Genomic DNA, 14653 nt, shown 5'->3' on the forward strand with positions numbered 1-14653 from the left:
TTCTCCTCCAAAAACTCATTAATTTCTTTTTTAACCTTTTTTATCCCCTCCTCCACCTCCATTCATCCTTCCCTCAATTTATACAATAAACATAAACGGGCATTCAACTTAACCCCTTCCCGACATGCGCCGTACTAGTACTGCGCTGCCGGCACTGCATTAGTGCCAGCCGCAGTACTAGTACGGCACCCCGATCACCGCGGTCTCACGCTGAGCGCCGCGGTGATCGGGTGCGGGTGTCAGCTGTATATGACAGCTGACACCCCGCAGCAATGCCCACGATCGGCGCTATCGCCGATCGCGGGCATTTAACCCCTCTGATGCCGCTGTCAATAGTGACAGCGGCAAAGAGGGGGATCGCGCAGGGACGGGGGCTCCCTGCGCTCTCCCACCGGAGCAGCGCGATGAGATCGCGCTGCTCCGGTGACCTGGAAGGAGTCCCCGGATCCAAGATGGCCGCGGAACTCCTTCCGGGTCATGAGATGCCCTAGCTTGCCGGCGCCTGCAGAGAGTTCCTAATAGCAGGCGCCGGCAAGCCTCTGGAACGTGCCTCTCAGATCGGTGATCTGACAGAGTGCTGTGCACACTGTCAGATCACCGATCTGTGATGTCCCCCCCTGGGACAAAGTAAAAAAGTAAAAAAAAAAATTTCCACATGTGTAAAAAAAAAAAAAGAAAAAAAAAATCCTAAATAAAGAAAAAAAAAAAAAATATTCCCATAAATACATTTCTTTATCTAAATAAAAAAAAAATCACACAATAAAAGTACACATATTTGGTATTGCCGCATCTGTAACGACCCCACCTATAAAACTATATCACTAGTTAACCCCTTCAGTGAACACCGTAAAAAAAAAAAAAAAAAAAAACGAGGCAAAAAACAACGCTTTATTCTCATACCGCCAAACAAAAAGTGGAATAACACGCGATCAAAAAGACGGATATAAATAACCATGGTACCGCTGAAAACGTCATCTTGTCCCGCAAAAAAAAAGCCACCATACAGTATCATCAGCAGAAAAATAAAAAAGTTATAGCTCTCAGAATAAAGCGATGCAAAAACAATTATTTTTTTATATAAAATAGTTTTTATTGTGTAAAAGCGCCAAAACATTAAAAAATTACATAAATGAGGTATCACTGTAATCGTACTGATCCGAAGAATAAAACTACTTTATCCTTTTTACCAAACGCGGAACGGTATAAACGCCCCCCCTAAAAGAATTTCAGGAATTGCTGGTTTTTGTTCATTCCGCCTCTCAAAAATCAGAATAAAAAGCGGTCAAAAAATGTCATGTGCCCGAAAATAGTACCAATAAAAACGTCAACTCGTCCCGCAAAAAACAAGATCTCACATGACTCTGTGGACCAAAATATGGAAAAATTATAGCTCTCAAAATGTGGTGATGCAAAAACTATTTTTTGCAATAAAAAGCGTATTTTAGTGTGTGATGGCTGCCAACCATAAAAATCCGCTAAAAAACGCTATAAAAGTAAATCAAATCCCCCTTCATCACCCCCTTAGTTAGGGAAAAATAATAAAATTTTAAAAAATATATTTATTTCCATTTTCCCGTTAGGCTACTTTCACACTAGCGTCGGTAAGGGGCCGTCGCGCTGCGTCGGCCCGATGTACCGACGCATGCTGTGCAAGCGCCGCACAACGGGGGCAGCGGATGCTGTTTTTCCACGCATCCGCTGCCCCATTGTGAGGTGCGGGGAGGTGGGGGCGGAGTTCCAGCCGCGCATGCGCGGTCGGAAATGGTGGACCGTCGGCACAAAAAAAGTTACATGTAACGTTTTTTGCTGCCGGCGGTCCGCCACAACATGACGCAACTGTCGCACGATGGTTGCGACGTGTGTCAATACGTCGCAATGCGTCGCTAATGTTAGTCTATGGGGAAAAAACGCATCCTGCAGATGACTTTGCAGGATGCGTTTTTTCGCCAAAACGACGCATTGCGACGTATGCAAAAAAACGCTAGTGTGAAAGTAGCGCTAGTGTTAGGACTAGGGTTAGGGCTAGGGTTGGGGTTAGGGCTAGGGTTAGGGCTGGGGTTAGGGTTGGGGTTAGGGTTTCAGTTAGAATTGGGGAGTTTTCACTGTTTAGGCACATCAGGGGCTCTCCAAACGCGTCATGGCTTCCGATCTCAATTCCAGCCAATTCTGCTTTGAAAAACTAAAACAGTGCTCCTTCTCTTCCGAGTTCTCCTGTGCGCCCAAACAGTGGTTCCCCCCAACATATGGGGTATCAGCGTTCTCAGGACAAGTTGGACAACAACTTTTGGGGTCCAATTTGTCCTGTTACCCTTGGGAAAATAAAAAAGTGGGGGCTAAAATATCATTTTCGTGGAAAAAAAATATTTTTTATTTTTGCGGCTCTGCGTGATAAACTGTAGTGAAACACTAGTTGGTTCAAAGTTCTCACAACACATCTAGATAAGTTCCTCGGGGGGTCTAGTTTCCAATATGGGGTCACTTGTGGGGGGTTTCTACTGTTTAGGTACATCAGGGGCTCTGCCAATGCAACATGACACCTGCAGACCAATCCATCTAAGTCTGCAATTCAAACGGCGCTCCTTCCCTTCCGAGCTCTGCCGTGCACCCAAACAGTGGTTCCCCCCCATGTATGGGGTATCAGCGTATTCAGGACAAATTGGACAACAACTTTTGTTGTCCAATTTCTCCTGTTACCCTTGGGAAAATAAAAACGTGGGGGCTAAAATATCATTTTCGTGGAAAATAAAATATTTTTTATTGTCGCGGCTCTGCGTGATAAACTGTAGTGAAACACTAGTTGGTTCAAAGTTCTCACAACACATCTAGATAAGTTCCTCCGGGGGTCTAGTTTCCAATATGGGGTCACTTGTGGGGGGTTTCTACTGTTTAGGTACATCAGGGGCTCTGAAAATGCAACATGACACCTGCAGACCAATCCATCTAAGTCTGCATTTCAAACGGCGCTCCTTCCCTTCTGAGCTCTGCCGTGTGCCCAAACAGTGGTTCTCCCCAATGTATGGGGTATCAGCGTACTCAAGACAAATTGGACAATAACTTTTGTGGTCCAATTTCTCCTGTTACCCTTGGGAAAAAAAAATTGCGGGCTAAAACTTCATTTTGTGGAAAGAAAAAATGATTTTTTAATTTTCACAGCGCTACATTCTAAACTTTAGTGAAACAATTGGGGGTTAAAAGTGCTTACCACACATCTAGATAAGTTCCTTAGGGGGTTTTCTTTCCAAAATGGTGTCACTTGTGGGGGTTTCCACTGTTTAGGCATGTCAGGGGCTCTCCAAACGCGTCATGGCTTCCGATCTCAATTCCAGCCAATTCTGCTTTGAAAAACTAAAACAGTGCTCCTTCTCTTCCGAGTTCTCCTGTGCGCCCAAACAGTGGTTCCCCCCAACATATGGGGTATCAGCGTTCTCAGGACAAGTTGGACAACAACTTTTGGGGTCCAATTTGTCCTGTTACCCTTGGGAAAATAAAAAAGTGGGGGCTAAAATATCATTTTCGTGGAAAAAAAATATTTTTTATTTTTGCGGCTCTGCGTGATAAACTGTAGTGAAACACTAGTTGGTTCAAAGTTCTCACAACACATCTAGATAAGTTCCTCGGGGGGTCTAGTTTCCAATATGGGGTCACTTGTGGGGGGTTTCTACTGTTTAGGTACATCAGGGGCTCTGCCAATGCAACATGACACCTGCAGACCAATCCATCTAAGTCTGCAATTCAAACGGCGCTCCTTCCCTTCCGAGCTCTGCCGTGCACCCAAACAGTGGTTCCCCCCCATGTATGGGGTATCAGCGTATTCAGGACAAATTGGACAACAACTTTTGTTGTCCAATTTCTCCTGTTACCCTTGGGAAAATAAAAACGTGGGGGCTAAAATATCATTTTCGTGGAAAATAAAATATTTTTTATTGTCGCGGCTCTGCGTGATAAACTGTAGTGAAACACTAGTTGGTTCAAAGTTCTCACAACACATCTAGATAAGTTCCTCCGGGGGTCTAGTTTCCAATATGGGGTCACTTGTGGGGGGTTTCTACTGTTTAGGTACATCAGGGGCTCTGAAAATGCAACATGACACCTGCAGACCAATCCATCTAAGTCTGCATTTCAAACGGCGCTCCTTCCCTTCTGAGCTCTGCCGTGTGCCCAAACAGTGGTTCTCCCCAATGTATGGGGTATCAGCGTACTCAAGACAAATTGGACAATAACTTTTGTGGTCCAATTTCTCCTGTTACCCTTGGGAAAAAAAAATTGCGGGCTAAAACTTCATTTTGTGGAAAGAAAAAATGATTTTTTAATTTTCACAGCGCTACATTCTAAACTTTAGTGAAACAATTGGGGGTTAAAAGTGCTTACCACACATCTAGATAAGTTCCTTAGGGGGTTTTCTTTCCAAAATGGTGTCACTTGTGGGGGTTTCCACTGTTTAGGCATGTCAGGGGCTCTCCAAACACGACATGGGTTCCGATCTCAATTCCAGCCAATTTTGCATTGAAAAGTCAAATGGCGCTCCTTCCCTTCCGAGCTCTGCCATGCGCCCAAACAGTGGTTTATCCCCATATATGAAGTATCAGCGTACTCAGGACAAATTGCACAACAACTTTTGAGGTCCAATTTATCCTGTTACCCTTGGGAAAATAAAAAATTTGGGGCAAAAAGATCATTTTTTGTGAAAATTAATATGAATTTTTTTTTTACGGCTCTACATTATAAACTTCTGTGAAGCACTTGGAGGTTCAAAGTGCTCACCACACATCTAGATTAGTTCCTTAGAGGGTCTACTTTCCAAAATGGTGTCAATTGTGGGGGTTTCCACTGTTTAGGCACATCAGGGGCTCTCCAATTGCGACATGGGTTCCGATCTCAATTCCAGCAAATCTTGCATTGAAAAGTCAAATGGCGCTCCTTCCCTTCCGAGCTCTGCCATGCGCCCAAACAGTGGTTTATCCCCATATATGAAATATCAGCGTACTCAGGACAAATTGCACAACAACTTTTTTGGTCCAATTTCTCCTGTTACCCTTGGTAAAATAAAACAAATTGGATCTGAAGTAAAAATTTTGTGAAAAAAAAGTTGAATGTTCAATTTTTTTTAAACATTCCAAAAATTCCTGTGAAGCACCTGAAGGGTTAATAAACTTTTTGAATATGGTTTTGAGTACCTTGAGGGGTGCAGTTTTTAGAATGGTGTCACTTTTGGGCATTTTCTGTCATATAGACCCCTCAGTCACTTCAAGTGTGAGGTGGTCCGTAAAAAAAATGGTTTTGCAAATTTTCTTGCATAAATGAGAAATCGCTGGTCAACTTTTAACCCTTATAACTCCCTAACAAAAAAAAAAATTATGTTTCCAAAATTGTGCTGATGTAAAGCAGACATGTGGGAAATGTTGTTTATTAGAGATATAACTCTCTAATTTAAGGGCATAAAAACTAAAAGTTTGAAAATTGCTAAATTTTTGTTTTTTTCACAAATAAATGCAAGTCATATCGAAGAAGTTTTACCACTATCATGAAGTACAATATGTCACGAGAAAACAATGTCAGAATCACCAGGATCCGTTGAATCGTTTCAGAGTTCTGACCTCATAAAATGACAGTGGTCAGAATTCTAAAAATTGGCCGTGTCACTTAGGTGAAAACAGGCTTTGGGGTGAAGGGGTTAACAAATTTTTCCCTCTTAATTGCCGCAAATTCATACCCCAAACTTTTAAAGAACTTTTTTGTCTGCCTCTTAACCCAATCCCACCACTCACAAACATTCCCAAAATTTTCCTCTTACACCACTGTTCATACTTTCTCACATACTCCTTCCTCACAGCTTCATTTTCCAACAATTTCACATTTAATTTCCACAAACCCTTTCCAAACACACCACTAACATTAATATCTAACTCGCACAACACACAAACATGGTCTGAAAAAACGACCCTATCCTGCTTACATCCAACAGGAATAATATTTTTAGAAATAAAACAATAATCCAACCCGGACTGTGCTCTTCCACTATCAGAAAAAAAGGTATCTAACAAAGGGTTAACCTTACACACACGCTGCATATCTCTCAAATCAAAGTCAGTAACTAAAGGTACCTTCACACTAAACGATATCGCTAGCGATCCGTGACGTTGCAGCGTCCTGGATAGCGATATCGTTGTGTTTGACAGGCAGCAGCGATCAGGATCCTGCTGTGAGATCGCTGGTCGTTGCTGAAAGTCCAGAACTTTATTTAGTCGCTGGATCTCCCGCTGACATCGCTGAATCGGTGTGTGTGACACCGATCCAGCGATGTCTTCACTGGTAACCAGGGTAAACATCGGGTTACTAAGCGCAGGGCCGCGCTTAGTAACCCGATATTTACCCTGGTTACCATTGTAAAAGTTAAAAAAAAAAACCATACTCACATTCCGGTGCCCGGCGTCCGCTTCCCTGCACTCCTCCTGCATCCTGTGTAAGTGCCGGCCGTAAAGCAGAGCGGTGACGTCACCGCTCTGCTCTGTGGGAGATGCCAGAGTGCAGGGAAGCGGACGCCGGGCACCGGAATGTGAGTATGTGTTTTTTTTTTTTACTTTTACAATGGTAACCAGGGTAAACATCGGGTTACTAAGCGCGGCCCTGCGCTTAGTAACACGATGTTTACCCTGGTTACCAGGGGACTTCGGCATCGTTGGTCGCTGGAGAGCCGTCTGTGTGACAGCTCTCCAGCGACCACACAACGACTAAACAGCGACGCTGCAGCGATCGGCATCGTTGTCTGTATCGCTGCAGCGTCGCTTAGTGTGAAGGTACCTTAACTCCAGCAAAACTTTTCCAGACACATTCACATTCACTCCCCCCACATCACAATTCATATCACCCACAATCACCACAGGCACTCTTCCTGGAACAAAAAGCTTCACTTTTTCAAATAATAACTTGCGCTCATTTTTTTCTACTGGCGCATAAATATTGATAACACAAAACTTAGCATTTTTATATTCAAAATTTGCTAAGATACACCTCCCCACCTCCATCACCAAATAATTATTCAAAACAACCTCCTGCCCCTTAACTAAAATACCCACACCATCATTTCTATTATTTGCACTACCAGACCATACAGACGCACCATAAGACCACTCATCCCCTTTCACACCATCCACAATCCCACATTCTTGCAAACAAAAAATAGATGCACTCTGTATAGCTAAAAAATCCAAAATTGCTGCTCTCCTACTCGCTTTCTAAAAAACTCTCACATTTTGAGAAACTATAGAAAAGCCCATACTATAAAAACAAAAAACACAATGCAAAAATTACCACAAAACTACACACATTACACAAAAAGCCCTTGACAAAGGTCAAGACTCACAGAAAGGGAAAAAAAAAAAAAAACAGATCCACTGAGCTTTCATTCTACCCAGTATCACCATTGCCCTCCTCCGCCATTTGGACTGAACAACTAGCCTCTGAATCACAAACCCCTTCGTGCACACTCCATTTTTTTTTAGCTGGCCCAATTTTCCTCTGAGGCATACTACTGCATGCCTCATCACTTTCCCCATCCTCCGCCCTCTGACACTTCTTCCCACCCCTGTCCTCATCTGAAGAAAACCCTCCAATATTCTGAGGATCTGAGGAGTGCACAGGGCTCTCAGCTTCAGAAATGTGCACGTCTTACTCTGTTGCATCCATTGCTTCCTCAAGAGAAAACATTTCAGGCACAGTAGAGTTATCATCCTCTTCCTCATCTTCTTCCTGATCTTCTTCCTTATTAAACCCCCTCTCTACTTTTTTTGCCGCCGACCAAAACTCCTTATCTTCCTTCTGTGCATCACTCATAGAACCTCGGGGTGCTAGCACAATGTCATCTGGAGTCACAGAGCGCCTTTCCCTCTCCCTCTCCCTCCTTTCCTCTCTCTCCATTCTTTCAGATTCCTTTCTGATAATTGCCAACCTCCTCCTTCTTTCCTCCTCCTCTCTCCATTCACTCTCTGAGCATCTAGGCGCCCTCCGCGGACAATCCTTATACATGTGGTCACCACTACCACACACGTCATAGGTCTTAGGTATCGGGCAATCACCAGCCATATGCCCCTCTTTCTTGCAGTTTCAGCAACACTGCCCCTTCTGGCAGTCTGCCTGAATAAGTCCAAAAGAGAAACATCTCCTGCAAAACAGAGGCTGCCCAGGGTATGTGAGGAAACCCCTATGCCCTACCACAGAAAAGTTCACCGGAGGGTGTCTGAACCCACCCACACTGCCAGGATCTCTTCTGAACCTTACACGATACTTGTATCGACAATTGAAGATTCCTAAACAGTTCACTTGCTTCTCTCCCTTTGAAACAAAGTCACAGTACTGTGAGAGGAAGCTCTCCAACAATGCAGGTTCAGTATAGGGGTTATAGACAGTGATAGTCACCTGCCTTTCCTGAAGACCAAACAGTGGTTCACATTTGACTCCCTTCAAACAGGGATCTCCGGCATGATTCCAAAATAATGCTTCGACATAAAAGTAACGTCGTAGTTACCTTGATTAGGGAACTCATTGATACTATAGATGTTCTCCCATTTTCCTCCAGCCTTTTCCTCAATAAGGTCACGAACGATAAAAGCCACGCTGTTCCTTGCCCGGATAGATGGCTAAAACGTCACTCAGATGGTGTTCTTCACGTAACTCATCTTTAAAGCTGTCGGTACAAACTACCAAAGAAAAAAAAAAAAACTGAATTCTCTGCAAAAGAGTCTGGATTCCTCCAGAAAACCTTACTCATGACAGCTGTTTCGGGGTATTTTCCCCTCATCAGTGTGGAGTAGGAAACTGGCTATTAGGAGCAGTGCCTAGTGAAAAGACTATAAACATAAGGATGAATGACCTCGGGGAGATCAAAACATCCAACACTGCGGAGACACCATCACGTGTTTCTCAACGCAGTGATCCAGAACACTCCCCCGATCCCTAAAGGGAAATTTGCAAATGCATGTAGAAAAGCCACGGAGGCACCATCACATGTTTCTCAATGCAAGCAATGAATAGCCAGGTCTTTCACCGGGAAGGAACAACCACGGGAAGGGCAGCATCCAATAAAGGAAAACCACCTAAGCCAAAACATGGTATCCATCCACAGACAGCTGTTTCGGGGTATTTGCCCCTCATCAGTGTGGAGTATGAAACTGGCTATTAGGAGCAGTGCCTAGTGAAAAGACTATAAACATAAGGATGAATGACCTCGGGGAGATCAAAACATCCAACACTGCGGAGACACCATCATGTGTTTCTCAACACAGTGATCCAGAACACTGCCCCCATCCCTAAAGGGAAATATGCAAATGCTTGTAGAAAAGCCACGGAGACACCATCACGTGTTTCTCAACGCAAGCAATGGATAGCCAGGTCTTTCACCGGGAAGGAACAACCACGGAAAGGGCAGCATCCAATAAAGGAAAACCACCTATGCCAAAACATGGCATCCATCCACAGACAGCTGTTTCGGGGTATTTGCCCCTCATCATTGTGGAGTAGGAAACTGGCTATTAGGAGCAGTGTCTAGTGAAAAGACTATAAACATAAGGATTAATGACCTCGGGGAGATCAAAACATCCAACACTGCGGACACACCATCACGTGTTTCTCAACGCGGTGATCCAGAACACTGCCCCATCCCTAAAGGGAAATATGCAAATGCATGTAGAAAAGCCACGGAGACACCATCACATGTTTCTCAATCACTTATGATATCACTTTGCATATTTCCCTTTATACAGGTATAAAGTCCCTCTGCTTGCTGTCTCCTGCAACATATTCAAATGGTGCAACTTCCTACCTCTGATTACTGTCTCATCTGCTTCTATAGACTCTAATGGTATAAAGTCCCTCTGCTTGCTGTCTCCTGCAACATATTCAAATGGTGCAACTTCCTACCTCTGATTGCTGTCTCATCTGCTGCTATAGACTCTAATGGTATAAAGTCCCTCTGCTTTCTGTCTGCTGTCTGTCATCTGCCACTCTACCATCTAGCAACATATTTTAATGTGCCTGCTTAATGATTGTTATACTTCATTTGTTGCATTGTACGATTTACTCACTGTTTGATGTACAGTATATCCATTACTGTGGCCACTCTAGATACTATCAGGTGAAGGTGTTATAGCATGTTGCCAGCCACAATGTGTTTGATCATTTAACAACCCCCTGGTGTGCTGGCCCCAGCTGACAAATTATCCCCACCCTGGTCCCACAATCCATCTCTCCTGACCCAGCAGTCTGGACTATATATTAAGAACCATCCTTAGGGGTGCACGCAAGCGTCCCAGAAGGAAAGCGTCACGAAGATAAGCATCGTGATACAGCAGTTATTCCATGGCAGTTAGTCAGGGCAGGAGTCAGGTAACCCACACTCTGCACTCCTGTCTATCCATGTGCTTAATTCCTATCCTCCTGTGTTCCCTTGCAATCCACTTTCACCACCCAATCCCCCCTCCACCACAACTCGTATACATCAGCTCCTCTCTCCTTCCCTCTCCCATGTACAGCTCCCATGCACTTCTCACCTTCCTTCAAAACCTCAGCCGATCTTGCCCAAACACACCGCACAAAAAAACTTCATACACTTCCAAAAACTACTTGGTTTATATCTTCTTACTCCTACTGATTTTGGGGGACATCTCCCCCAACCCCGGTCCCTCATCCCCCAACTTCAACCGCTACCCTACCTCATATCAAAACCATACTAACCTTACTAATATTACTTGCACTCCCTCGCCTCTCTCTTTCAATTGTGCCATTTGGAATCCACGGTCTGTATGTAACAAGCTTCCTTTCCTGCACAACTACTATCTGAACAACTCTCTAAATCTGTTGGCCCTCACTGAAACCTGGATCCAGGACTCTGACACTGTCTCCCCCACTGCCATTTCTCATGGTGGCTTACAATTCTCCCATTCCCTGAGACCCACAAACAGACCTGGTGGTGGAGTCGGCATACTCCTGTCCCCACAATGCACATTCCAGGTCATCCCCCCAGTTCCATCACTCTCATTCCCTTCTTTTGAGGTCCACACCATCAGGCTCTTTCGTCCCCTCTCCCTCAGAGTAGCGGTCATATACCGGCCCCCAGGCTCACCCACCCACTTCCTGGACCACTTCTCAGCCTGGCTGCCGCACTTCATGTCCTCAGACCTTCCAACCCTTATCCTGGGAGACTTCAACATCCCCATTAACAGCCCCACTTCCACATCTGCATCCCAGCTTCTATCATTAACCACTTCTCTAGGCCTCTCACAGCTCTCAACCTCTGAAACACACAAAGACGGTAATACCCTGGACCTGGTCTTTGTCCGGCTCTGTTCAATCTCCTACCTAGATAACTCACCGCTTCCCCTCTCTGACCACAACATTCTCTCCTTCACACTCACAATTCCTCCCCCACCCCAGCACTCTCCTACCTACAACACATTCAGAAATCTACATGCCATTAACCCTCATACACTTTCAGACTCCCTACACTCATCATTGTCCCCAATCTCTTCTTTTTCATGTCCTGATCTGGCGGTACATCACTACAACGACACTCTTAGAAGCACCCTTGAACAAGTAGCTCCCCTCACCCTCAGAACCTCCAAACACAGAGTGAAACAGCCCTGGCTCACAACGCAAACCCGATTTCTTCAGCGATGCTCTAGGAGTGCTGAACGCTTATGGAGGAAAACATGCACACCAGAAGACTTCACACACCTCAAATTTATGTTAAGAACCTATAACTCTGCCCTTCACCTTGCCAAACAGACCTACTACACCACCCTGATCTCCTCACTATCCAGCAACCCCAAGAAACGTTTTAACACCTTTCACTCCCTCCTCAGGCCAAAAGCACAAGATCCTATCACAGACATTTGTGCTGATGACCTGGCCTCCCACTTTATAGAGAAAATAGACAATATCCATCAGGAAATCCGCTCCCAGACACCAACTGCAATGACTCCCATCCCTCCCTACATCTCCCTTGGCTCACTCTCCACATTCGATCCCATCACAGAAGAAGAAGTCTCCAAGCTCCTCTCCTCTTCTCGTCCGACTACATGCACTACCGACCCCATTCCCTCACACCTCCTCCAGTCTCTTTCTCCAGTTGTCACAGCTCACCTAACCACAATCTTTAATCTCTCCCTCTCCTCTGGCATTTTCCCCTCCTCCTTCAAACACTCTATCATTACTCCATTACTAAAAAACCCACCCTCGACCCATCCTGCACAAACAACTACAGACCGGTCTCCAATCTCCCCTTCATCTCTAAACTCTTGGAGCGCCTGATCTACTCCCGCCTTACCCGTTACCTCTCCACTCATTCCCTCCTAGACCCTTCACAGTCCGTTTTCCGCCCCTACATTCGACAGAAACTGCACTCATCAAGGTGACCAATGACCTTCCAACAGCAAAATGTAATGGTGACCACTCTCTGCTCATTCTTCTCGACCTTTCTGCAGCTTTTGACACTGTTGACCACCCTCTCCTACTCTCTAGGCTCCAGTCACTAGGCATTAAGAACACTGCTCTCACCTGGTTCTCCTCCTATCTTTCTGATTACTCCTTCAGTGTTCTGTTCTCTGGTTCCACTTCATCTCCTCTTCCTCTCACTGCCGGGGTACCCCAGGGCTCAGTCCTTGGTCCCCTTCTCTTCTCCCTCTACACAGCCCCAATTGGACAGACCATCAGCAGATTTGGCTTTCAGTACCATCTTTATGCTGATGACACACAACTATACACTGTTGTGAATTCCGTTCTCGAACTCCCTCCTGTGGTCATGAATGGTACTTCGGTGAGTTCTGTCCTTGGACTCCCTCTGGTGGCTGTGAGGGGAGCTGCTGGTTCTGAGATTCCTTCCCCAGCTGCCCTCGTTTAGGGCTAGGCTAGGATTCTCTATTTAACTCCACTCAGATCGTTACTCCATGCCAGCTGTCAATGTTCTAGTACTGGTTCAGATCTCTCCTGGATCTTTCTGAGGACCGGTCTACTCCAGCAAAAGCTAAGTTCCAGCTTGTTCATTTGTTACTTATGGTTTTTCTTGCTAAGTTCTAGTCCAGCTTGCTATCATGAAACTGCCTGGCTAGCTGGAAGCTCTGGGGGTGCAGAGTGGCACCACCGCACCGTGAGTCGGTGCGGGGGTATTTTTTGCACACTCTGCGTGGTTTTTGTAGTTTGTTGTGTTGACCGCAAAGATCCCTTTTCTATCCTCAATCTGTTTAGTTAGACTGGCCTCTCTTTGCTAAAGCCTATTTCATCCTGTGTTTGTGATTTCCTCTTAACTCACAGTCAATACTTGTGGGGGGCTGCTTTTACCTTTGGGGAAATTTCTCTGAGGCAAGTGAGGCTTTGTTTCCTTTCTTTAGGGGTAATTAGCTCTTAGGCTGTGAAGAGGCGTCTAGGCAGAGTCAGGCACGCTCCACGGCTATTTCTAGTTGTGTTGATAGGAGTAGGGTTTGCGGTCAGCAGAGTTCCCATTTCCCCAGAGCTCGTCCCGATTCCGTGTTTAACTATCAGGTCATTCCTGGTGCACCTAACCACCAGGTCCATAACAGTACAGCTGGCCCACAAAGTGTTAGAACTTCTCTTTTCCCTCTATTGAGATGCATTGAGACCATTTTTTTTTCTCTGCAGTGTGTTTTGCCTTTCTTTTCCCCTTAAACTCTGGGTGGTTCAGAACTCAGGTGTGGATATGGACATTCAAGGTCTGTCCTCTAGTGTAGATCAACTCGCTGCAAGGGTACAAAACATTCAAGATTATGTAGTTCAGAATCCTATGTTGGAGCCTAGAATTCCAATTCCTGATTTGTTTTCTGGGGATAGATCTAAATTTCTGAATTTCAAAAACAATTGTAAACTGTTTCTTGCTCTGAAACCCTGCTCTTCTGGTGACCCTATTCAGCAAGTGAGAATCATTATTTCTTTGTTGCGTGGCGACCCTCAAGACTGGGCATTCGCCCTGGCGCCAGGAGATCCTGCATTGCGTAATGTAGATGCGTTTTTTCTGGCGCTGGGATTGCTTTATGATGAACCGAATTCTGTGGATCAGGCAGAGAAAATTTTGCTGGCTTTGTGTCAGGGTCAGGATGAAGCGGAGGTATATTGCCAGAAGTTCAGAAAGTGGTCTGTGCTTACTCAGTGGAATGAGTGTGCCCTGGCAGCAATTTTCAGAAAGGGTCTTTCTGAAGCCCTTAAGGATGTTATGGTAGGGTTCCCCACGCCTGCTGGTCTGAATGAATCAATGTCCTTGGCCATACAGATCGATCGGTGCTTACGTGAGCACAAAACTGTGCACCATTTGGCGGTATCCTCTGAGCAGAGGCCTGAGCCTATGCAATGTGATAGGACTTTGACCAGAGCTGAACGGCAAGAACATAGACGTCAGAATGGGCTGTGTTTTTACTGTGGTGACTCCACTCATGCTATCTCTGATTGTCCTAAGCGCACTAAGCGGTTCGCTAGGTCTGTCACCATTGGTACTGTACAGCCTAAATTTCTTTTGTCCGTTACTCTGATTTGCTCTTTGTCATCCTATTCTGTTATGGCATTTGTGGATTCAGGCGCTGCCCTGAATTTGATGGACTTAGAGTTTGCCAGGCGATGTGGTTTTTTCTTGGAGCCCTTGCAGCATCCCATTCCTTTG

The sequence above is a fragment of the Ranitomeya variabilis genome, chromosome 3, assembly GCF_051348905.1.
Source record: "Ranitomeya variabilis isolate aRanVar5 chromosome 3, aRanVar5.hap1, whole genome shotgun sequence".
Classification (NCBI taxonomy): domain Eukaryota; kingdom Metazoa; phylum Chordata; class Amphibia; order Anura; family Dendrobatidae; genus Ranitomeya; species Ranitomeya variabilis.